This window comes from Emys orbicularis, chromosome 15 (genome assembly GCF_028017835.1).
Source record: "Emys orbicularis isolate rEmyOrb1 chromosome 15, rEmyOrb1.hap1, whole genome shotgun sequence".
Taxonomy (NCBI): Eukaryota; Metazoa; Chordata; order Testudines; family Emydidae; genus Emys; species Emys orbicularis.
Window position 1 is genome coordinate 10,119,596 of NC_088697.1, and position 25,759 is coordinate 10,145,354.

The 25,759-nt window shown below is 49.5% G+C and overlaps 1 pseudogene; it reads right to left on the bottom strand.

Moving 5' to 3' along the window:
* Positions 1-353: 353 nt before the first annotated feature.
* Positions 354-25,759, bottom strand: part of LOC135889358 (zinc finger protein 850-like) — a 473,854-nt pseudogene continuing 448,448 nt past the window's right edge.

A 25,759-nucleotide genomic window follows, 5' to 3' on the forward strand; every position in this document is an offset into this window, starting at 1 on the left:
CAAAGAAATCGACCCATGGTTCCCAAGCACGGCGAGCTCAGAACATGGTGTCTTGGGGAACAATGGGAGGTGGAGGGATAGACTGGGAAGAAGATAAACTCTACACAGCTCAGACAGAAGAAAACACTGCTGGGATGATGGGAAATGAAGGACACCCCCAGCGACTCTTTATACATGAACTATGTCTTTACCGCAAGAACAATTGTTGTTTTACATCAAGCTAGCCATGAAAAATCCGAGCGGAGACGTGGCCCAGGTAATTTGATCTCGATGGAGCTAGTTTAGGTCACCCGTGTCCCCTGGAGCTCATGGACATTCCTGGTAGGAGGGAGACGTGCTCCCAAGACTCATAGAACAAAGGGAGGTCACAGAAAGGAGCGCCGGATTCACTCCAAAGAAGGGCCAGCTACAAAAGAGAAAATCAGGCAACTCACCGAGGGGACCCGAGAGACCACGTGATGCAAATACCATATATACTCGTTCATTAGCCCGTTCGTTTATAATTCGACCCCCCACGATGGTTAGGTAAAAACAGCAAAAACTGTATGACCCTTTCATAAGCCGACCCTATATTTCAGGGGATGGCAAACTTTGTCTCCCAGCCGTCAGGGTAAACCGCTGGCGGGTCAGGACATTTTGTTAACATTATCATTTTGTTTACCTGGAGCGTCTGCAGGCATGGAGCGCCTCAGCTCCCTGTGGCCACGGTTCGCCGTTCCCAGCCAATGGGAGCTGCGGGAAGTCCGCGGTCACAGGGAGCTGAGGGGCTCCATGCCTGCAGACGCTCCAGGTAAACAAAACGATAATGTATTAGATATTCAATTCAATGATTCCATAGAGTTTAAAATCCACAAATTTTGGTTTAGACCCGTTGATAACCCGACCCCCGCTCTTTGATGCGTCACTTTTTTACCAAAAATATTCGGCTTATGAATGAGTATATACGGTAAATTAGTTTCTCCACAATGGCCTTATCATCCTTGAGTGCTGCTATACCACCTCGATCAGCCAGTGGCCCCCCGTCTGTTTAGCAAGCGTCCTGCTTCTGGTGTGCTTAAAAATTTTGTTGTTGTTACTTTTTGAGTCTTTGGCTACTTGCTCTTCAAATTCTTTTTTGGCCTGCCGGATTATCCTTTTACACGTGGCTGTGACGTTATCTGATTAAACTATGACCATATAGATCATTGTTGCAACCACTGTTATATCTTTGCAACCAATCTTGTCCAATGGGGCATGTAAGAGTTCTATGGAAAGGTTATGATATGCTGAATATGATTATGCTCTTGGCCTGCATGTATCATTTTTGTATTTGAAGTTATGAGTATTGGCTCTACACCTGGGTTTCAAATGTAGTTCAAAAAGTCTTTAAGAGGGAATTAGGAAACAAATAAATGAAAATGGTCAGCCTTAAATAAGGTTTTTATGGCGTTTGTTTCCCTTGCAAATTCTCTGGGGATAAGTAAGGGCTGAGTTCTGATAGAGACACTCTAGATGCTCTGAGTGTGGGAAAAGTTTCTAAGCTGAGTGGAGCCTCTGATGTCTAATAAGGTTCGAGCTGCGAGTGAAGTTTTTCCCGCACTCACCGCACTGATAAGGTCTGGCTCCAATGTGGATCCTCTGATGTTCCCGAAGCGCTGAGCTGACAAAGAATTTTTTCCCGCACTCACGGCACCCATAGGGTCTCTCTTCTGTGTGGAATCTCTGATGCGTAATTAGGCTCGAGCGCCAAGTGAAGCTTTTCCCGCACTCACCGCATCTATAGGGCCGCTCGCCGGTGTGGATTCTCTGATGTTTAATTAGGTCCGAGCTCTGAGTGAAGCTTTTCCCGCACTCGCAGCATTCGTGGGGTCTTTCTCCCGTATGGATTCTCTGATGTGTCATAAGGGCTGAGCTGTGAGTGAAACTTTTCCCACACTCACTGCATTCATAGGGTCTCTCTCCCGTGTGGATTCTCTGATGCTTAGTAAGGTCTGAGCTGTCCATGAAGCTTTTCCTGCACTCACTGCATTCATAAGGTCTCTCTCCCGTGTGGATTCTCTGATGCTTAATAAGGTCTGAGCTATCCGTGAAGGTTTTCCCGCATTCGCAGCATTCATAGGGTCTCTCTCCCGTGTGGGTTCTCTGATGTGCAATGAGGTGTGAGCTGCGGGTGAAGGTTTTCCCGCACTCGTGGCATTCATAAGGTCTGGCTCCCGTATGGATTCTCTGATGTTTCATAAGCGAGGAGCTGTTGGTGAAGTTTTTCGCACACTCACAGCATTGGTAGGGTCTTTCTCCTGTGTGAATTCGCTGATGTACAATCAGGTTTGAGCGCCGAGTGAAGCTTTCTCCACATTCAGAGCATGCATAGGATTGCGCCCCTGTGTGGATCCTCTGATGTGTAATGAGGGATGATCTCTGAGTGAAGGCTTTCCCACACTCACAGCACGCATAGGGTCTCTCTCCCGTGTGTATTCTCCGATGTTTAATAAGGGATGAGCTCTGAGTGAAGTTTTTCCCACACTCACGGCATTCATAGGGTCTTTCCCCTGTGTGGATCCTCTGATGTTTAAGAAGAACTGAGCGGCTACTGAAATTTTTCCCACAATCAGAGCACATGTTGTTTCTCGCTCCTGCCTGGATTTTCTGCTGGGTTGTGGTTTCCTTGACGTATTTGTGAGGTCCCCAACTATTAATGGATTTATTCAATTTCTCCCTTGGCTTGTTTCCCTGCTTCCTCTCTGGCCTGTGCTGACTCTCACATCCTTCTCTCTGCTCACCACTCCTGGACACATCCTCAGATATTTGCAATAATCCCCCGTGTGGTTCGTCTTGCTCAGCATCTTCCTGCTGAGGTTGGTGCTCCTTCTTCTCACTCAGCATCCCATCACCTGTTGGCAGAAACAGGAGTGGAAAAGGGGAGACCAAACCATGATGCAAATTAGCTGCAGTGGAAGAGGTAATGCCAAAAGCTCCACATGTTCTGGCAATCCCTAATCCCTAGGGTTTCAATGAGAGCACTCACATGCTTTAAATTAAGAACATACTTCTGTGGATTCAGATTGGAAGGATTAGATTTTTAATCAATAAATATCAATTTCACTGCAAACACACAACCCAACCAAAAATATTTCCATCAACAATCAAAATTTCAGCTAGGAAAAATAAGAAAAATGCTGTTGGAGAACGCAGAATTTTGTTTAAGGATACTGACTTCATACATTTTGACATGTGATGGTGACAGTTTGTTTGATCAGTTATAAAGCTTTAACATTTTGAATTGTTGTCTGACTTCCCCGTATAATTTTCTACAACTGAAAATGTAAATTGATAAAAATTGAAAAAAAAAAGTCTAAAACCTTTAATTTTGCACAATTCTGAAAACTTAAAACCATAAAAATTGAGAAAAAAAAGCTTAAATAATTTGAAATTATGAAAAAATAAAAACAATAATTAGGGCTGTCAATTGCAGTTAACTCACATGATTAACTCAAAAATATTACTTGTGATTAACCGCACTGTTAAACATTAGAATACCAACTGAAATTTATTAAATATTTTTGGATGTTTTTACTACATTTTCAAATATTTTGATTTCTATGACAACACAGAATACAAGGTGTACAGAGCTCACTTTATATTATTTTTATTATAAATATTTGCACTGTAAAAAATGATAAAAGAAATGGTATTTTTCAATTCACCTCATACAAGTACTGTAGTGCAATCTCTTTATCACGAAAGTGGAACTTACAAATGTAGATTTTTTTTGTTCGTTACATCACTGCACTCCAAAACAAAACAACATAAAACTTTCGAGCCTACAAGTTCACTCAGTCCGACTTCTTGTTCAGCCAATCGCTAAGACAAACAAGTTTGTTTACATTTACAGGAGATGCTGCTGCCTGCTTCTTATTTACAATGTCACCTGAACGTCAGCACAGGCATTCGCATGGCACTTTTGTAGCCGACGTTGCAAGGTATTTATGTGCCAGATATGCTAAACATTCATATGCCCCTTCATACTTCAGCCACCATTCCAGAGGACATGCTAATGATGCTCGTTAAAAAATAATGGGTTAATTAAATTTGTGACTGAACTCCTTGGGGGAGAAATATATGTCTTCAGCTCTGTTTTACCCGCATTCTGCCATATATTTCATGTTATAGCAGTCGGATGATGACCCAGCACAGGTTCGTTTTAAGAACACTTTCACAGCAGAGTTGACAAAACGCAAAGAATTTACCAATGTGAGATTTCTAAAAATAGTTACAGCACTTGACCCAAGATTTAAGAATCTGAAGTGCCTTCCAGAATCTGAGAGGAACAAGGTGTGGAGCATGCTTTCAGAAGTCTTCAAAGAGCAACACTCAGATGCGGAAACTACAGAACCCGAACCACCAAAAAAGAAAATCAACCTTCTGCTGGTGGCATCTGACTCAGATGATGAAAATGAACATGCGTCAGTCCGCACTGCTTTGGATTGTTATTGAGCAGAACCCATCATCAGCCATGGACGCATGTCCTCTGGAATGGTGGTTGAAGCATGAAGGGACATATGAATCTTTAGCGCATCTGGCATGTAAATACCTTGCAACGCCGGCTACCACAGTGCCATGCAAATGCCGATTCTCACTTTCAGGTGACATTGTAAACAAGAAGAGGGCAGCATTATCTCCTGCAAATTGTAATCAAGTTTGTCTGTCTGAGCGATTGGCTGAAGTAGGAATGAGTGGACTTGTGGGCTCTAAAGTTTTACATTGTTTTATTTTTCAATGCAGTTATTTTTTGTACATAATTCTACATTTGTAAGTTCAACTTTCATGATAAAGAGATTGCACTACAGTACTTGTATGAGGTGAATTGAAAAATACCATTTCTTTTGTTTTCTGCAGTGCAAATATTTGTAATCAAAAATAAATATAAAGCAAGCACTGTACACTTTGTATTCTGTGTCGTAATTGAAATCAATATATTTGAAAAAGTAGACATCCACAAATATTTAAAGAAATGGTATTCCATTATTGTTTAACAGCGTGATTAATTGCGATTAATTTTTTAAATCACGTGACAGCCCTAATAAAAATCAAATTCTGCCAAGCCTACAAGTTGGTGACCTAAAGGTAAAGTGCCTTTACGCCAAGGGTTCTCAAACTGGGGGTCGGGACCCCTAAGGGGGTCGTGAGGTTATTATGTGGGGGGTCGCAAGCTGTCAGCCTCCACCCCAAACCCCGCTTTGCCTCCAGCATTTATAAAGGTGTTAAATATATTAAAAAGTGTTTTTAATTTATAAGGGGGGGTCGCACTCAGAGGCTTGCTGTGTGAAAGTGGTCACCACTACAAAAGTTTGAGAATCACTGCTTTACGCCATTGCTAATCATCTGAGCTGTCTAGTCATGTACCTCCATAGTTTAATACATTTTAACTTGTGTTTTGTTCATCAAATTCTAGACCAGATCCCTCAGCTTCTAGAATATTTTAGAGTGACATGGGTGGCACGTAAAACATGTTTTCCCTCTTTCTATCCTTTTCTAAGGGTACGTCTATACTACCCGCTGGATCGGCAGGTAGCGTTCGATGTATCGGGGATCGATTTATCGCGTCTCGTCTGGACGCGATAAATCGATCCAGCTAATCGACGCCCGTACTCCACCTCGGCAGGAGGAGTAAGCGGCGTCGACGGGGGAGCCGCGGCAGTCGACTCACCGCTGTGAGAACGGCCAGGTAAGTTGAACTAAGATACTTCGACTTCAGCTACTATCTTAGTTCGAACCCCCCACCACCACCACTAGTGTAGCCCAGGCCTTAGGGTGTCTGATGCAATAACCATTCTGGCTCTGAGTTTTCTTCATAGATCCCAAATTTTAGATTAAAAAAAAATGTTAATCCAGAGATCTTGTTCTACATATAACTTTATATCTCAATGTGACACTTTTTACCTCCAAGCAGCACCCGGGAATCCCCATATTCACCACTGTCATGTCATTCTGATCTGTTTTGTACAAAATATGCCTTGTAAGATATCATAGGAAAGGTCATGATCTGCTGAACGCCACTGTTCTGTCAAAGTACGAACATCGCGAGTGTGTATCAAGTTATGAAATTTTGCTGTATGTTTGTTTGTTTGCTAGTGACATTAAAAAAAAGGCAAACTAATCCCAGCAGAAAAGTTGTAATCAAGGGAGTTACAAGTCAGTGAGGGCTGCCCAAGAACCACACAATGGGAACAGTTTGTTTCCTATCTTTTAACCAGTTGCCGATCCATGAGGGGATCTTCCCTCTTATTCCATGACAGCTTACTTTGCGTAAGAGCCTTTGGTGAGGGACCTTGTCAAAGGCTTTCTGAAAATTTAAGTACACTATATCCACTGAATCACCCTTGTCCACAGACTTCTTGACCCCGTCAAATAAATCTAATAGATTGGTGAGGCATGATTTCCCTTTACAAAAGCCATGTTAACTCTTCGCCAACAAATTGTGTTCATCCATGTGTCCGACAATTCTGTTCTTTAGTAGACTTTCAAACAATTTGCCTTGTACTGAAGTTAGGCTTACCAACTTGTAAATGCCAAGATTGCTTCTGGAGCCTTTTATAAATGTTGACGTCGCATTAGCTATCCTCCAGTCATCTGCTACAGAAGCTGATTTAAATGATAGGTTACAGACTACAGTTAGTAGTTCTGCAATTTCACATTTGAGTTCCTTCAGAACTCTTGGGTGAATACCACCTGGTCCTGGTGATTTATTACTGGTTAATTTGTCAGTTTGTTCCAAAATCTCTTCTAATGATACCTCAATCTGGGACAGTTCCTCACATTTGTCACCTAAAAAGAATGGCTCTGGTTTGGGAATCTCCCTCACATCCTCTGCTGCGAGGACTGATGCAAAGAATTCATTTAGTTTCTCTCTAACGGCCTTATCATCCTTGAATGCTGCTATAGCAACTTGATCGTCCAGTGGCCCGACTGTTTGTTTAGCAAGCTTCGTGCTACTTACAAATTTTGTTCTGGTTACTTTTTGAGTCTTTGGCAAGTTCCTCTTCAAAATCTTTTTTGACCTGCCTGATTGTACTTTTGCACTTGGCTTTCTACCATTTATGTTCCTTTCTCTTTTCCTCAGTAGGATTTAACTTCCAATTTTTAAAGGATGCCTTTTTACCTCTTGTGACGAAGTGGGACTGTTCTTAATATTTCCTCTGAATACTGTGTGGGTGCCTCAGTTTCCCCTATGCATTTCTTAAGTCTCTAGGTGGTGAGGAAAGGCCAGTGTGCATAAATCACTGACACTCTGTCTCCCTGGCAACAAATGGCCGGGGCCCCTTCCCCCCCTGCAAGGGAATAGCTAAAGGTGAACAAAGAGATCAGGTGACCTCCTGGCCCAGGAAAGAGACAAAGCCCAGAGAAGGAGGGGCTGGAGGGGGCTTCAGAGTTGGAGCTAGCTGTGGACGAGGAGTGAGGGCAGACGTGGGTGTCTGGCTCTCTGAACCCCAGAATGGACCCGGCCGAGGGGTCCCATTCGCCGCTGTACCTACAAGTTCTGTTTTAGACCGTGTTCCTGTCATCTAATAAACCTCTGTTTTACTGGCTGGCTGAGAGTCACGTCTGACTGCAGAGTGGGGGTGCGTGCAGGACCTCTGGCTTCCCCAGGACCCCGCCTGGGCGGACTCGCTGTGGGAAGCACACGGAGGGGCATATGCTGAATGCTCCCAGGAGAGACCCAGGAGGTGAAGCCGTGTGAGCTTCTTGCCCTGAAGACAGTCTGCTCCAAGGGAGAGGAGGCTCCCCAAAGTCCTGACTGGCTTTGTGGGGAACAGTTCCAGAGCATCGCCCGGGGACTCCGTGACACCTCTAACCACTTCTTTTACTTTGGGGTTTAGCCCCGGTGGCACATTTTGGTCCTCTTACTATGTTTTTTAATTTGGGATATACATTTAATTTGAGTCTCTATTATGGTTTTTTTTTAAAAAAAAGCTTCCATGCAGCTTGCAGGGATTTCACTTTTGAGATTGTTCCTTTTAATTTCTGTTTAACTAACGTTCTCACTTGGGCGTCGGTCCCCTTTCTGAAATTAAATGCTACTATGGTGGGCTTCTTTGGTCTTTCCCCCCTTCCACAGGGATGTTAAATTTAATTATATTATGGGCGCTATTACCAAGTGGTCCAGTTACATTCACCTCTTGGACCAGGTCCTGTGCTCCACTTAGAACTATATCAAGAATGGCCTCTGCTCTGGTGGGTTCCAGGACCAGCTGCTCTAAGAAACAGTCATTTATGGTGTCAAGAAACTTTATCTCTGCATCCCATCCTGAGGTGACATGGACCCAGTCAATATGGGGATACTTGAAATCCCCCATTATTATTGCGTTTTTTATTTGTATGGCCTCTCGAACCTCCCTGAGCATTTCACGGTCACTATCACTATCGTGGTCAAAGAAATAAGTGCTGGAGAGAGAGACATAAATCAGGGACTGAATTTCCCCAAATTCTGTCCTACAGAGGTAAGGGGATCAATTCTGCTTGTAAATCCAGTCCAAGCACTCAGGGGGAAGGGAAGGGAAGGAAGGAGCTACTGCCAGCTGTCACTCAGGATGGGTAGGACGTCATGAGCGACTTCTGCCCTGAGGATACAAACCTGCTGGGGAGAATCCTGAACTCGGAGAACTCACAAGGTCTCTGTCGGGAACCCCAGCTGTTTCCTTCAGACACGGAGAGGTTTTGAATTGACTGAATGATTCCTCCCTTGTGCAGGTACCTCTCAGGATCTCTCTTTCCTCTGAATCATGGAGATCTGGGACCCACGGCTCTTTGTCTTGTTCCAGATGGGAGATCTCATCAGGTGTGAAAACTGGAAACTCTGCACGGGGAAAGGACATCAGATGGGTTCAAGGAGATTTCTCACTATTTTTTTTATTGTATTAACCCCAGCCTATTTTGACGTAGCAATACGCTGAGGCTAGCTCCCCAGATGTTCAAATGTGTAGGACGTTCTGCTTAAAGGTTTTTTTGACTGCTGCTGCACACTGAGTGGATGTTTTCAGAGAACTATCCACAGTGACTCCAAGATCTCTTTCTTGAGCGGTAACCGCTAATTTAGACCCCGTCATTTTATATGTAAAATTGGGATTAGGTTTTCCAATGTGCATTACTTTGCATTTACCAACAACGAATTTCATCTGCCATTTTGTTGCCCAGTCACCCAGTTTTGTGTGGTCTCTTTGTAGCTCTTCGAAGTCTGCCTGGGACTTAACTATCTTGAGTAGTTTTGTATCATCTGCAAACTTTGCCACCTCACTGTTTACCTGTTTTTCCAGATCATTTATGAATATGTTGAATAGGATTGGGCCCAGTACAGATCCCTGGGGGGCACCACGATTTACCTCTCTCCATTTTGAAAAGTGACTATTTATTCCTACCCTTTGTTTCCTCTCTTTTAACCAGTTACCAATCCCTGAGAGAACCTTCCCTCCCATGACAGCTTACTTTGCTTAAGAGCCTTTGGTGAGGGACCTTGTCAAAGGCTTTCTGAAAATCTAAGTACACTATATCCACTGGATCACCCTTGTCCACATGTTTGTTTGACCCTCTCAAAGAATTCTAGTAGATTGGTGAGGCGTGATTTCCCTTTACAAAAGCCATGTTGACTCTTCCCAATAAATTATGTTTGTCTCTGTATTTGATCATTCTGTTCTTTACTAGAGTTTCATTCATTCGTTGTCTTGTATCTCTTGTTTCGGCCACGGAGTTGAGTGATTCCACTGGATGTTGCCCTCCAGTTGGAAGCGTGTGAGACTGCCGATGTTTGGGGCACCTTTTCTGGCCCCCTCCCCGTTTGCAGGGCCGGCTCTAGGCACCAGCGCTCCAAGCATGTGCTTGGGGCGGAACTTCCAAGGGGCAGCACTCCGGCAACTTTTTATTTTAATTTTTTGCTTGGGGCGCAAAAAGCCGGGAGCCGGCCCTGAGTGGAGGTGAGCTGGGGCGGTGGGGGGCGCGGGGAGGGCCGCAGAAAGTAACCCTGGGGGAGGGGGCAGAGGAACCGCTCCCCCCCCCAGCTCACCTCCGCCTCTTCCCCCGAGCGCGCCACTGCTCTGCTTCTCCCCCCTCCCTCCCAGGCTTAGGGGAAATGCGGCACGCCTGGGGGAGGAGGCGGGGCCAGGGATTTGGGGAAGGGGTTGGAATGGGGCGGGGAAGGGGCGGAGTTGGGGTGGGACCGGGGGTGGCGTGGGGAAATTTTTTTGCTTGGGGCAGCAAAAAACTTGGAGCCAGCCCTGCCCGTTTGGGGCGAGCAGAAGAGATCCTAAAAGAGGCCTGCTCCATCACAGCCGCTGCTGCCGAAATGCACTTCTGTCTCATCCAAGCACAAGACGGCCATCACGTGGCGTGCAGATTTGAGACGAAAGACTCCCAGAGATCATGGCGCCTGTCTTCTCCGCCACTCACACACATGACCACAGGTGTGAGGCCTTGGGCAGAGGCCTGAGCGTGAAATAGTTTAACGTGGGGAAACCAGTGCGCAGGCGGTAACCACACGAGACTTGACAGGAGGAAAACCCTGACCCGTCGCAAGGAGATCCAAGACCACCAGCGGCCTCACTCCTGCTGCAGCCCTCATCCGCCTTCACAGCTGCACAGTAGTAGAAGATCTTCTATATGCGCCCAAGCCACCGTTGGGGTCTTGGTGAAGTTTGGACCACGGTAAGTCAGGAGCCTCACCTCAGACCTGCTTGCCAAGGGGGACCCTACCAGGAGTAGGAAAGCTCAGAACCATGTAGTTCTGAGGGTCTTTAAGCCCACGCAAGGCTCCCCACCACGACAAGGTGGTGGTCCATAAGAGAGGGTGGAGGGATTAGTGGGCAATCAACGTGCACAAGGGTGTGTTCATGCTATGAGCGTTGTCGGCACTCCGGTGGCACACATGGTAGCCGTCTCCAGGGTTTAGAGAAGGGTAATAGAAGGCAGTGACGCCGAAGGAATCATTTGCCAGAGGCTGGGAATGGGCAACAGGGGATGGATCACTTGACTATGACCTGTTCTGTTCATTCCCTCTGGAGCATCTGGCATTGACCAGTGATGGAACGCAGGATACTGGACTTGACGAACCTTTGGTCTGACCCAGTGTGGCCATTCTTAACCCTCAGGGGCGAAGAGGGGGTGATATTTTGCAAGTCTGTGATGGTTCGTGTGGTGTAGGCTCCATCTGAGGGCCGGCCAGGGTTCGGAAGCGCCTCTTCGTTAGGCTGGACCTAAATCCAAGTGCTACCTTAGCCAAGAGAAAGTGTTAGACTTTGTGCTGTACTGCCCCTGGGCCCAGTTCCCAGAGCGTTGTGTAGCAGGGGAGAACAGAGCGCTGGTGTGTGTTTCACTGGCATGTTGGGGTGTTGCTGAAACAGGGCAGAGTAGAGGTGGCATTGTGGGGGTGACATGAACCTTAGCTTTTTATTTCCTCTTCTAAGAACCGAGGGGACGGGATTCCTTACCCAGCGAGGTCACATTCTCATAGTTCTCCTGCATGACGGCTCTGTAGAGAGCTCTCTGAGCGGGGTGCAGCAGAGCCCACTCTTCCCTGGTGAAATACACAGCCACCTCCTCGAAAGTCACCAGTCCCTGAAAGAGAAAGAGCCCCCCACTCAGTACCTGCTGCACCAGTCACAGCCCCACTCTTCATGGAGTAGCAGGGCCAATCAAATGGGTGCACAGTCAACAGAGCGCCACTCACCACCTGCTCAGAGCACCCAGGAAGCATCAGGGTGAGGGGCGATAGAGAGAGCCCCTCGACCTTCTAGCAGATAGCGGGGGAAGGGTCTTCCCTTTCATCACACACCGACTAGTCAGAGTCTGAACTGGAGATTCAGGAATCCCAACCCCCTCCCCATTCTCAGCAGCTGGATGTCAGGGGATGGGGGCATCTTCCCTAAGCCCCTCTGCTGCGTGTCCCCTCCATAGGTCATAACAACCTCTGGTTAGTGGGTTCACCCTCCAGCACTGAGAGTCTGGGAAGTTTTCCCAGCCCAGCCAGGGTTGTTCCTCTTCCACAAATAGAGGGATTTCCACACCCAACCCCCATGGGCCCATTCCTAGAATCCCGGCTCCAGATTTACCAAGTCCCAGCAGGTCCATCACACCTTGTCCCCCCACCTTTCTCGACCCTGTGCATGGCCTGCACCCTCCCACTCTTAGATCAAACTCCCACTTCCCGTGTATTCCCTGTCCCTCTGGCTCCTGCGGGAACCCCCCCATCATGTCCTCAGCATCCCTACCTGAGCCAGCTCTGCCGCATCCATTTCCCTTCCCCGGGCAGGCTGGGAGAGTCTGGAGGGACCCGGGGATGTTATTCTGCAGCCTGTCAGAGGGAGAAGGGTTACTGGGGGGAATTCAGATCAGACTTTAAGGCATTTCACATTCTCACTGGCTTTTTCTCTGTATAGACATCGACTCTCATGATGGGAAAAAGCTCGGTGCAGACCCATCCCCTCCCACCAGGACTAAACCCACTGTATCTCAAAGTCACATCCTGTAAACCCCAGACTCACAATTCAGATAGGGCTGTGATATTTCATACAAAGCAGGCCACGTAAGTTATCCTCTGAAAGCTCGTGATCTCCTGAAACCCGCGGTGCTGTCCAAATAGGTATATTGTTCGTGTGTAGGAAGTTATGAGCTTTTGTTTCTGAAATACAGCATACATTTGAGCGTCTCTGCTACAAAGGGGGGGGAATCTCTGCCCAGGTGGGTGTTCAGTGACTATTGATCAGCTCAGCAGGAGAGCGGTCATCAAGGGATTTACAAGTCAACGAGCACCACACAATGGGGACTGCTCCACTCTATGTCTCAGATGCTCAAGATCACACTGTGACGTTATTGACATAAACTGGGACCATTGTTGCAACCAAGGTCCTGTAGTGGCACCCAAATCTTGTATAAAGGGGGTCAAATGGGGTGTCTAAGACAAGGTTATGGTTTACTGGTTATGATTATGCTGTCTATATGTGTGTATCAGTTTTGTAGTTGAAGTTATGAATACTGGCTCTATACTGTCTGTATGGCAAACTTATGCTATGCTTCTGGGTGACATCCCAGACAAGCTGGGATTAGCTCTGCCTAGCCTGCTTGATGGCCCATTAAGGACCATCAGCTATACAATGGACCCATTGAGAGAAGGCAAATATGCCTTCAGACTCAGCAAAGTATGCAGGGACTGGCCCATGTGACTCCAGGCTCCATTTTGCTGTAATTTTCCACAGTAAGAACAAAGCGGTGTTCTTACACCTGGAAAAGACTATATAAGGTTGATGCCTCATCTCCATTTTGTCTTCAATCCTGCTTCTTACCTCTGGAGGGACTTCGCTACAAGCTGAAGCTTTGAACAAAGGACTGAGGACCCATCCCAGCGGGGGATGTATTCCAGAGACTTGATTTGAACCTGCAGTTTATTCTATCACTGCTGCAAGCCTGAACCAAGAACTTTGCCATGACTGTATGTAATTGATTCCATTTAACCAATTCCAACTCTCATCTCTATCTTTTTTCTTTTATGAATAAACCTTTAGATTTTAGATTCTAAAGGATTGGCAACAGCGTGATTTGTGGGTAAGATCTGATTTGTATATTGACCTGGGTCTCGGGCTTGGTCCTTTGGGATCAGGAGAACCTTTTTTCTTTTACTGGGGTATTGGTTTTCATAACCATTTGTCCCCATAACGAGTGGCACTGGTGGTGATACTGGGAAACTGGAGTGTCTAAGGGAATTGCTTGTGAGACTTGCGGTTAGCCAGTGGGGTGAGACCGAAGTCCTCTTAGTCTGGCTGATTTGGTTTGCCTTAGAGGTGGAAGAACCCCAGCCTTGGGCTGTAACTGCCCTGTTTGAGCAATTTGTCCTGAGTTGGCACTCTCAGTTGGGTTCCACCAGAACCGCATCGTCACACACACCAAGGGGATTCCTCAACTCTGTGACTCAGCAAAGCCCACCAGGACGTCTGGGCTAGTATTTTCCAGGCACGTGGACTGAGGGTATAAAATAAGGGACAGTGTCATCGTGACTGGACCTTTCTCCTCCCCCACCTATGCCGGAAGCAACAAGAACGCTGAGAAGACAAAAACTTCATCTGAGGGGACTGGTCCCAGGCTTAAGGGAGAAGTATCTGTATTAAGAACCGTAACATCCAGTGGGGTGAAAAAATTGCTTGATTGAAATGCTGCCTAGGGGAATAAGGTTTAAGATTTAGATTGCGCACTTATCTTTTATTTTCTTTGGTAACTATCAGGGGAGGGATAGCTCAGTGGTTTGAGCATTGGCCTGCTAAACCCAGGGTTGTGAGCTCAATCCTTGAGGGTGGCCATTTAGGGAACTGGGGTAAAAATCTGTCTGGGGATTGGTCCTGCTTTGAGCAGTGGGTTGGACTAGATACCTCCTGAGGTCCCTTCCCACCCTGATGATACTCTATCTCTGACCTTTTATGCCTCCCATTTAAAATCGATCTTTCTGTAGTTAATAAATCTGTTGGATACTTTCCCTAAAAAGACGTATTTTGCTTGAAGTGCTTCGGAAATCTCAACTCAGTTTACAAAGGCTGCTGCCTGCCCTCTCCACATTGAGAAAGGGGAGACTGGGTAACAAACGTACACGGGTCAGGCTTCTGAGCAGGGCAAGACGGTACAGCTCTGCGGTGCAAGGCTGGGGGGAATTGGCCGGTGCCTTTCTGTGTGATTCCTGAGTGGCTCTGGGAGCGTTCATGCAATCTAGCTGGGTGTGGGGCTCCAACTGCTGAGTGATCACCAAACGAGGAGGGGTTTTGCTGCTTGTCACTAGCAAAGCATTGAGAGACACAACCCAGGCTGGAGAGTTAATGGGTCACTGTGGTACCCCAGTTCCAGGTTGTACACCGGGGATCCCATCACAGTGGTGCAGCAAGCAGGATGAAATGCACCACTTGTAGTTCTGAGGGCGGTTTGCACTTCAGACACTGGTGTAGAGATTTGAAGTGTGGGGGCTGAGAGAAGGTTACCGGTTTGTTATTTTCTGTTTGCTTATTTCGGGAAAGGGAAGCTTAAAGATGAGCGAAGGCAGTGAAGCAATTGCAAAGTTGGAGCTGTACAGACTGCAGGTGGCAGGAAAAGAGAGAGGCTATGAGCGTCAGCGGAGAATGGAAGAACTGGAGATAAAAGGGAAAGAAGCAGCACATCAGGGAACCTTAGCCCCGAAGCAGATGGACGCAGAGGAAAGAGAGAGAGAGAAAGCCGAGACACCAACTGGAACTGCTAGAAAAGGAGAACCAGCACCCCCTACCCCCACACACACCCCTCTGATTCTCACCTCTGCAAAAATCCACAAATTGGGACCACCAACAAGGCAGGTGATACTACTGAATCTCTTTCCACATTTGAAAGGCCGTGTGCAGTGCATGAAATCCCAGATGCCAAGAGAGTTCCTACCCTGATTGCAAAACTAACTGGTAAAGCTGAAAATGTATTCAATGAAATACCAGTTGAAGATGCTTTAGATGCCTGTACATTTAAATTAAAAAAAATATGGTTTTCTAAAGGTTTCAAATTACCCCTGATACATATAGAGTGAAATTTAGAAATCTTAAGAGGGATGCTGGTGTGAGTGAACATTTATACACCTCTACCTTGATATAACGCCGTCCTCGTGAGCCAAAAAATCTTACCGCATTATAGGTGAAACTGCGTTATATCGAACTTGCTTTGATCCATCGGAGTGCGCACCCCCCCCCCCCCCGGAGCACTGCTTTACCGCGTTATATCTGAATTTGTGTTATATTGGGGTAGAGGTGTACAGAATGAAAGATTTACTGGGAAAGTTTTGAAGAAATGTTTGCTCAAGAACAGCCCTTAAATATATGTAAAGATGAGGTACAGCAACGTTCATGGGATAAAAATGTGACGACTGTGGAAGAGATGGCTTCTCTAGCAGCTGGTGCCTTTGAGCAGATCCAGGCATCTACTGTGAATAAACCACAGAAAGAGGGGTTTAAACCTGGTGGGAAGCAGGGTTCCTGTTTTACTCCTGGGGAAGAAAGAGGGTGGCTGGGAGGCAATCACCTCCCCAAAACCATTCCTCTAATCCTAATCCCAAATCCCCTGTGAAAACGGAAGAGCCCAAAAGGTTCTATCGCTGTAATTCCACTGATCACCCGAGGAATAAATGCTCTGTGCTGGGAGGAACCAGGCAACCAGTAGGTCATGTTAGTTCTGCCGTCCTTGACACAGAAACCTCTCACGCGATTGAGACGGATCATAGTGTTTTTGTGGGATTAGATCTGCAGAGCCAGACATGAAGTACATTTTGGCAGGATTAATGGCAGGGAATACCTTGGGTGGGAAGATACAGGGGCAGAAATCTCTGCGATCATGCGGAGTATATTTCAAGGTGACATACTGCCGGGACAGATGGCAGAGCTTTTATTAGCAGGAGATTCTTGTGCCTTTGGCAAAAACGCACATAGAAACTGGTGGGTTAGAAAGTTTATTAACAGTGGAGGTGGTGGACGATAACCCCAATGACATGTTAATTGGAAATGATTTTTATCATGTAGCTCAGGCTGTTAAGGTGTTTATGTGACGAAGTGGGAATGTTCTTAATGTTTCCTCAGAATACTGTGTGGGTGCCTCAGTTTCCCCTATGTATTTCTTAAGTCTCCAGTGTGCATAAATGGCCGACACTCTGTATCCTGGCAACAAATGGCTGGGGCCCTTCCCCCCTGCAAGGGGATAGCTAAAGGTGAACAAAGAGATCAGGTGACCTCCTGGCCCGGGAACGAGACAAAGGCCAGAAAGGAGGGGCTGGAGGGGGTTTCAGTTGGGAGCTGGCTGGGGATGGGAAGTGAGTGCAGACGGGGTTGTCTGGCTCGCTGGGCCCCAGAATGGACCCGGCTGAGGGGTCCTGTTCTTTGTACCTACAAGCTCTGTTTTAGACCGTGTTCCTGTCATCTACTAAACCTCTGTTTTACTGGCTGGCTAAGAGTCCCATCTGACTGCAGAGTTGGGGTGCAGGACCCTGTGGCTTCCCCAGGACCCCGCCTGGGTGGACTCGCTGTGGGAAGCGCATGGAGGGGCAGGGGATGCTGAATGCTCCAAGGAGAGACCCAGGAAGGTGAAGCCGTGTGAGCTTCTTGCCCTGAAGACAGTCTGCTCCGAGGGAGAGGAGGCTCCCCAAAGTCCTGACTGGCTTTGTGGGGAGCAGTTCCAGAGCATCGGCTTCCAGGTGTGAAGGTGGTTGAGACCAGCTCCTGCCCTGCAGCTGAAGGCAGCGTCTCCTCAGGAAGGGAGGAGCGTGTATTGCCTGCTGTCAGTGAGGGAACTGTCCCAGTTGCTAGCTGGCAGAGTTTTGCAGCTGACAGATCTCACTCTAGAGGGGGGTCCAGAGGAGGAAACCAGGGAAGGAATAGTGGGAGTACAGGAATGTCTCCTCACTGGTCACTTGGGAGAGGATGTCCAGGACAGAATGGCTGATTCAGCATCTGGGCACCCAGGCACTCAGCTGTGACTCAGGTTTTGAGAGGGAACGGTGTAACTGACCACACAACTGACCTCTCAGGGATAGAGAGAGGAGTAACGGAGGGTACCCCAATCCAGGTCCCAGTGTTTTAGGATGCTGGTCCTGATATTAAAATTAAAAAGGTGGTAGAGCAGCTTTTAAACTAAGGGCTGGGGGAAAGCCGACAGGTGCGGAGAAGGATGTGGTTCGGACAGAGACATCCCTTAGGGGAGGACCTATTAATGGAGATTCTCTATGTCCTAGTAAGGAGGAGAGGATGGATGGAAGATGATCAAATACAGGTCGGATCTGATGAAAAACAGTCAAATGAAAAAAAGTCCCATTCAATTCCATCATGTAATGGCAGACAGCTAAAAAGTGACAACAAAATAAAAGAAGCAGTGAGAGGCAAAAAGGCAGCCTTTAAAAAGTGGAAGTTAAATTCTAGTGAGGAAAATAGAAAGGAGCATGTACACTGGCAAATGAAGTGTAAAAATACAATTAGGAAGGCCAAAAAAGAATTTGAGGAACAGTTAGCCAAAGACTCAAAAAGTAATAGCAAAAAGATTTTTAAGTACATCAGAAGCGGGAAGCCTGCTAAACAACCAGTGGGGCCACTGGACGATCGAGGTGCTAAAGGAGCACTCAAGGACAATCAGGCCATTGCAGGGAAACTAAATTAATTCTTTGCATCGGTCTTCACGGCTGAGGATGTGAGGGAGATTCCCAAACCTGAGATATTCTGTTTAGGGGACAGATCTGAGGAACTGTCCCAGACTGAGGTGTCATTAGAGGAGGTTTTGGAACAAACATAAATTAAACAATAATAAGTCACCAGGACCAGATGATATTCACCCAAGAGTTCTGAAGGAACTCAAATGTGAAATTGCAGAACGACTAACTGTAGTCTGTAACCTATCATTTAAATCAGCTTCTGTACCAAATGGAGAATGCCAATTTTTAAAAAGGGCTCCAGAGGCGATCCCAGCAATTACAGGCCGGTAACCCTGATTTCAGTACCAGGCAAACTGGTTAAAATTATAGTAAAGCACAGAATTGTCAGACAGAGAGATGAACATAATTTGTTGGGGAAGAGTCAACATGGTTTTGTAAAGGGAAATCACGCCTCACCAATCTACTAGAATTCTTTGAGGGGGTCAACAAGTATGTGGACAAGGGGGATCCAGTGGATATAGTGTACTTAGATTTTCAGAAAGCCTTTGACAAGGTCCCTCACCAAAGGCTCTTACGCAAAGTAAGCTGTCATGGGATAAGAGGGAAGGTCCTCTCAGGGATTGGTAACTGGTTAAAAGAGAGGAAACAAAGGGTAGGAATAAATAGTCACTTTTCAAAATGGAGAGAGGTAAATCGTGGTACCCCCCAGGGGTCTGTACTGGGCCCAATCCTATTCAATATATTAATAAATGATCTGGAAAAACAGGTAAACAGTGAGGTGGCAAAATTTGCAGATGATACAAAACTACTCAAGATAGTTAAGTCCCAGGCAGACTGCGAAGAGCTACAAAGAGACCACACAAAACTGGGTGACTGGTAAACAAAATGGCAGATGAAATTCAATGTTGATAAATGCAAAGCAATGCACACTGGAAAACATAATCCCAACTATAGATATACGATAGTGTCTAAATTGGCTGTTACCACTCAAGAAAGGGATCTTGGAGTCACTGTGGATAGTTCTCTGGAAACATCCATTCAATGTGCAGCGGCAGTCAAAAAAAGCAAACAGAAAGTTGGGAATCATGAAGAAAGGGATGGATAATAAGACAGAAAATATCATGTTGCCTCTATATAAATCCATGGTACACCCACACCTTGAATACTGCGTGCAGATGTGGTCGCCCCATCTCAAAAAAAGATATATTGAAATTGGAAAAGGTTCAGAAAATGGCAACACAAATGATTAGAGGTATGGAGCGGCTTCTGTATGAGGAGAGATTAACAAGACTGGGACTTCTCAGCTTGGAAAAGAGACGACTAAGGGGGGATATGATAGAGGTCTAGAAAATCATGACGGGGGTGGAGAAAGTAGATAAGGAAGTGTTATTTACTCCTTCTCATAACACAAGGACTAGGGGTCACCAAATGAAATTAATAGGCAGCAGGTTTAAAACAAACAAAGGGAAGTATTTTTTCACACTATGCACAGTGAACCTGTGGAACTCCTTGCCAGAAGATGTTGTGAAGGCCAAGACTATAACAGGGCTCAAAAAAGAACTAGATAAGTTCATGGAGGACAGGTCCATCAGTGGCTATTGGCCAGGATGGGCAGGGATGGTGTCTCTAGCCTCTGTTTGGCAGAAGCTGGGAATGGGCGACGGGGGATGGATCACTTGATGATTACCTGTTCTGTTCATTCCCTCTGGGGCACCTGGCATTGGGCACTGTCGGCAGACAGGATACTGGGCTAGATGGACCTTTGGTCTGACCCAGTACGGCCGTTCTTATACGTTTGTGGAAATTAACTGTGTCTCTTTAAGAGAGGATGCAGATCCTACTGAAGGAACGGCTGTCTGTGAGAATGGAGATGACCCATCTGACGGAAGGAAGGAGGAATTTCCCCAGGCTGGTGAGACACAGAAAGAAACTATGGAACAGCTTCTGGGAAAAGGTGAATCTGAACCAAGAGCAGACACTCTTAACCCAAAGAGAACAAATCATAACCCTTTAGGAAAAGGGGGTGGGGAAGGACTCCGTGCTGGGACTGGCGAACACAGGGTAAGCCCCAAAAGGGTTACAAAATTGTGAAGGATCCAGTGCAGCATTTCTCACCCCTGACATCTGGATTCACTCTGAATCCCCGTCAAGCTTCACAGCAGGAGTGAATCAGTCATGGGGGTCACCCGGCTTCACATTGTTTCACCATTTCCAGGTGCACATCGGGGCTGGAGGCCGTGATGCCCCATCACTAACATGGTTATTGGTCTGAAATCTCCCCATGGCCCGTCAGAGACGGACACGTACCTGTGTCGCTCTCCAGCTCCAGTCGCAGCGTCTCTAGGGGAAGGAGAAGACAGGAGAGGTGAGAATTCAGGCCCTCGCATTCGTGGAGAAATCCCCATGGCTTATTAATGTAACTGCTGTTAACTACGAGATGGTGACAGAGATCAGAGGCCGATAACGCAGCCGCTGCAGACAGAGCCAGCCCCACAGGGCTGCTTCATGGGGAAGGGTGACTCGCTGAGCTGGGGCTGTGAGATGGAGCCCGGAGTCAGTAACATCACTAGAGTCCCCGACTCTCCCCAGGATGAGGGTCGCTCTAACCAGAGGAGACGCCACCCCCAGACTCCAACTCACCTTTGAATCCCAGCAGCACCTCCTGCAGGTGGGCGCTTTGCAGAGAGAAATCGCTGAGTCTCTTCTCCAGCTCCGCAAACCCCGGCTCCGGCTTCTGAAATGCCCCGTCCTCCCTGCTGGGGAAAGGAGGGGTGAGAAATGGGCCCAGATCCCCAGACCCTGAGCCCAGCAACCCCCAAACTCCAGGAAACCTGGATCTGAGCTTTGTAGCCTGAGATTGTCTCTGTTACGGGAAGTCACCTGCCTTCAGCCCTGTGCTCACCATGGGCCCAGAGAGATGGACCTGGGGAAACTCGAGGGCAAGGAACAGAGACAGGTTCAGGAGCTTTCTCCGGGACGCTCCGGTTCTGTGCGTTCTGACTGTGTGCAGATGTGGTCGCCTGATCTCATAAAAAATATCTTGGAATTGGAAAAGGCAACAAAAATGATGAGGGGTCTGGAACAGCTTCCGTATGAGGAGAGAGATGTCAGACTGGGACTTTTCAGCTTGGAAAAGACGACTAAGAGAGGATATCACAGAGGTCTGTGAAAGCATGACTTGTGTGGAGAAAGTAAATAAGGAAGTGTTATTTACTCCTTCTCATAACACAAGAACTAGGGGTCACCCAATGAAATGAATAGGCAGCAAGTTTAAAAAAAAAAAGGAAATATTTCTTCACACAACCTGTGGAACTCCTTGCCAAAGGATGTTGTGAAGGCCAAGACTATAACAGGGTTCAAAAAAAGAAGTAGATAAGTTCATGGCGTATAGGTCCATCAATGGCTACTAGCCAGGATGGGCAGGGATGGTGTCCCTAGCCTCTGTTTGCCAGAAGCTGGGAATGGGCGACAGGGGATGGATCACTTGATGATTCCCTGTTCTGTTCATTCCCTCTGGGGCATCTGGCATTGGCCACTGTCAGAAGACAGGACGCTGGGCTAGATGGACAGTTTGGTCTGACCCAGTCTGGCCGTTCTTATGTTCACAGCCACCTCCCACACTGGGAAATACCAGTAACATGGGGCACCAGCACTGGGATTACGTGGAAAGGGAGGAGACACAGACCAAAGAGTGGGTGTGTCCCACATACTCAGTGTGGACACAGACAGAGGCCGTATCTTCAGCAGGGAATGAACGTGGACCCTTAACACCAAAAGCCCTGAGCCCTTCCGCTGAAGCAGTAACCCTGGGGTGTCCAGCTCATTTGGAGGACAGGGCCGTATTCCACTTTCTGGTACAGTCAGGGGGCCAGAGCATCAATTTAAGACTCTGCACCCCACCTCCATTCACAGCAGGACACCCACATATTTCAGTGGGACACCCAGGCACAAAGGGGAGACTCTGGGATCAAGCACCACCCCCGCCTCCCGGGAATAAAGGAAGTCAGCGTCTATGCAGACACTCCAATGAGAATAACGGAGCCCAAGGGCATTCACGGCTCTCTGAGCTGCTGTTTCAGGCTGTCTGCAGACTCAGGAAGGCAACACTGTCTCCGTGTCCATTTGGGAGGGTTTCTTTGTAACCAGGAAGGCTAGAAACTTACTTTAAAAAAAATATGGAAAGCTGAGATTCTGCACACCGTGAATATGTGATGTGGCCACATAAATACGTCAGACAGGCCCGGTCTGGCCCATACGTCTGACAGCCCTGGTGGGACCGTATCAGCTGTCCGAGAGTAACAGGGTCCGCCCCTTGCTGAGGCAGCCGCTAGGGGAGACAGACTCACAGGCTCTAAGCCGGCGTCACACTGCGGGGGCTGGGGGAAGCTCCGTATTCAGTGCAGTTACCAGACCTAACACACCACGAGGGGAGTGAGACAGAGCCCAGGACTTACCTGCCCCCACAGCTCCCGGCACCCTAGAGAGGGAGAGAAAGACAAGGCCGTCAGAGGACTTGTCCCAGGCTGCGGGAGCCTCCTGCTCTGCAGGGTATCACCAGGGAGCCTCTGGGATTTAGGGGAATTTCAGACACTCGGGTTCTTGTGCAGACAGCAGCGGCCGTCTCCCCCGTCCCCCCCAGCTGGGACAGTGGCCCCTGCTGGGAGGTGGCCACAGGGGGAAAGTGTCTCCCCAGGCACTTTACATGGAGAATATGTTTCTCTGCCCTGAGAGTCAAATTCCCCCCAGGGCTGAGAGTCCCACAAGCCCCCTGGCCCCAGTAACCTATTAACCTGGTGTGAGCGGGGGGCCTCAGCATGGGGGAGGGGATTTACAGACATTTCCAGGAGAGGAGAGAAGGTCTCAGGGTTGGCAGCATCCAGGACCCATCCCTGGCGCTGCCACAGACTCACTGTGTGATTCGGGCGGGGCTCTGCCCCTCATCTCGCTGCCCCCCCTTTGTATCATAGCGATAAAGTCCCTGACCCTCCCTGCTTTGGAGTCTGGGGTGGAGAAGCTGCTATAGGAGGGGCGGGGAAATTTTTTGGCCTGAGGGCTGTGTCGGGTTTTGGAAATTGTATGGAGGGCCGGTTAGGAGAGGGGGTCATGGCCCGGCCCCCACCTCCTATCTGTCCTCCTCCCCCCCCGCCCCCCGCGGGACTCCTGCCCCATCCAACTCCCCCAGTTCCCTGACGGCCCCTCTGGGACCCCTGCCCCATCCACACAGCCGCGCTCCCTGTCCCCTCACCGCCCCCGGACTCCCGCCACCCCATCCAACCCCTCCTCTCATTCCTGACAGCCCCTCTGGGACCCCTGCCCCATCCACACAGCCGCGCTCCCTGTCCCCTCACCGCCCCCGGACTCCCGCCACCCCATCCAACCCCTCCTCTCATTCCTGACAGCCCCTCTGGGACCCCTGCCCCATCCACACACACCCCACTCCCTGTCCGCTGACTGCCCCCGGACTCCCGCCACCCCATCCAACCTCCCCTCCTTCCTGACTGTCCCCCCCGGGACCCCTGCCCCCATTCAACCCCCTTTTTTCCCCCCGACCACCATCCACACCCCCGCCCCCTGACCACCACCCCGAACTCCCCTGCCCTCTATCCAACCCCCCTGCTCCCTGCCCCCTATCCGCGCTGCCTGGAGCACCGGTGGCTGGCGGTGCTACAGCTGGGCCATGCCACCGCTGCCACCACGCACCACAGAGACCGGGTCAGGCCGAGTTCTGCAGCTGCGCTGCCCCAGGACCTCACAGCCCCACTGCCCGGAGCATTGCCCCGGAGGCGGGGCGAGCTGGGGCTGCGGGGCCAGGGAACAGCGGGGCAGTGGCTGGGGCTACATTCCTCGGCCAGGAGCTCGGGGGCCAGGCAGGACGGTCCCGTGGGCCGCCGTAGTTTGCCCACCTCTGTGCTATAGGAACGCTGCGTAGGATCATTGCAATGACAGCCTGACCTGCAGGGGTTGGCTCAGCGGCTGCTGCCCCTCGTCTCCTCCCCTCTCGCTGAGCAGGGAAATCTCCCGGGACAGGCTGCAGACGCCCTCATCCCTTCTCTGGAAAATGGCTCTCTCGAGCTCTTCCAGCCGGGCCAGCAGCCGCTGCTCCTGCTCCTCCAGAAACCCTCGCAGCTCCTGCCACTCCCAGACGATCTTCCGCCTCTCGGCTGCCGTCTGTTTCTGCAGCCACAGGGAGAGGGCGGGTCGGTACCGGGGAGAACCAGAAATGCACCTCCCGGCGGGTGGGGGAGTTATTTACCAGAGCACGGGACCTCTTGTGCTGGGGGATGGGAAGTTTATTTACCCCAGGAAGGGAGGACGGAGCAGGGCCGGGGTGAGCTGTACATCGCTCACAAGGGGGGGACTGATCCCCCCAAAACCTCATCAGATTGCCCTGGGCCAGCCCCTCCATTTCTGCAGCCCACAGTTCATCTCCTTCCCCCCTAGGCGCTAGAAAGGATCCCCGGTCACTGTGACGTGCAGCCAGCCCGTGGGCAGGGGCTCTGGGCTCACACAGACTGACCCTCTCCTGCCCAGCAGCCTCCTGCCCCCTAAGGGCATCATGTCACCCCCGTGCCTGACCCTGCCTCTCCCTGGGCTCCCGTGGGGATGGGTCCCCGGCTGAGGCTGGCAGGCCGGGCCCTGCATTCACCGTCACTCAGGGCTCTGGGATCCCAGGTGAACCTGAGGGGCAGGGGGCCCTGGGCACCTACCAGCAGCTCCTCGCTTTGCCGCTGCTCCTTGGCTTTGGCGGCTTCTCCCTCGGCTGGCAGAGGGGCCGGACGCTCTGGTGGGGGCTCCTGGAAGAAGTAGGGGAGGGGGTTACACACCGCTGCAAACCACCTCCCAGCTGCCAGATGTCAGGGCCCGTCCTGCCCTGCAGAGCCCCTGGGACTCCCTGAGACCTTTTTTCCAGCTCTAATTCAGCCTGAGCGAGGATGATGTGGGAGGCGATGGTGAAAGGGGAGGGACCAGGTTTTCCCGAGAAAACACAGGACTGTGTGGTGAAGTGACGGGGATGCAGCCCAACCCCCCCCCCCCCCAGCTTTGGATATCAGCTGACTCTACCCACATCCTAAGCGACCAACTTCAGACATTGCCCCAACCCCTGCCACACACACCCCCCAAGCGCCAGATCTGAACATGGAGCCTCCCCAACCGAATACCCCCCAAACTCGCCACTCTTCCCCCCCCACTGACAGCCCCTCAAACCCCCCAGTGCTTCCCCCCCACTGACACCCCCAAACCCCCAGCTCCTCCCCCCACTGACACCCCCCAAACCCCCAGCTCTTCCCCCCCACTGACAGCCCCCCAAACTGACTGCTCTTCCCCCCAGACACCCCCCAACCCCCCAGCTCTTCCGCCCGACACCCCCCAATCTCCCCACTCTGCCCCCCCACTGACACCCCCCAAACTCCCCGCTCTGCCCCCCCACTGATACCCCCCAAACTCCCCGCTCTGCCCCCCAACCGTCCCACGATCCCCAACCCCAGCCCGGCTCTGACCCCCAGATACCCCTCCCAGGCCCCGCCTGGGCTCCGAGCTCTGCAGCCGAGCCGGGCTCCGGGCCCCTCCCCGCGTCCCCGCCCTACGGACCCACCGCGCTGCCCCGCGGGCTGC